The sequence below is a fragment of the Cariama cristata genome, unplaced genomic scaffold (genome assembly GCF_000690535.1).
Source record: "Cariama cristata isolate BGI_N322 unplaced genomic scaffold, ASM69053v1 scaffold34714, whole genome shotgun sequence".
In the NCBI taxonomy this organism is placed as follows: domain Eukaryota; kingdom Metazoa; phylum Chordata; class Aves; order Cariamiformes; family Cariamidae; genus Cariama; species Cariama cristata.
The window spans coordinates 24,094-24,356 of NW_009614132.1; positions in this window are offsets into that span (position 1 = coordinate 24,094).

Here is a 263-nt window from a genome sequence, read left to right on the forward strand (position 1 = left end):
CTGCGCATAACAAGAACACTAGTTTCTTTAAAAAAAAAAAAAGGAAACAAAAAAAACCTCCAAAGTCAAACAAAAACAACAACAAAAACCCTCCCACAACTTCAACACACTAAGAATGAAACATTTTCCCCTGACTTTTAATACAAGGCAGCCAATTCTGCCACTGAAAAAAATAACAGCATTTCAAAATTCAGGAAAGGTGAACTACTCTTCTGCCAGAAAAGGCATGGAGATCAAAATCTCTATTCCCATGAACTCTTTGC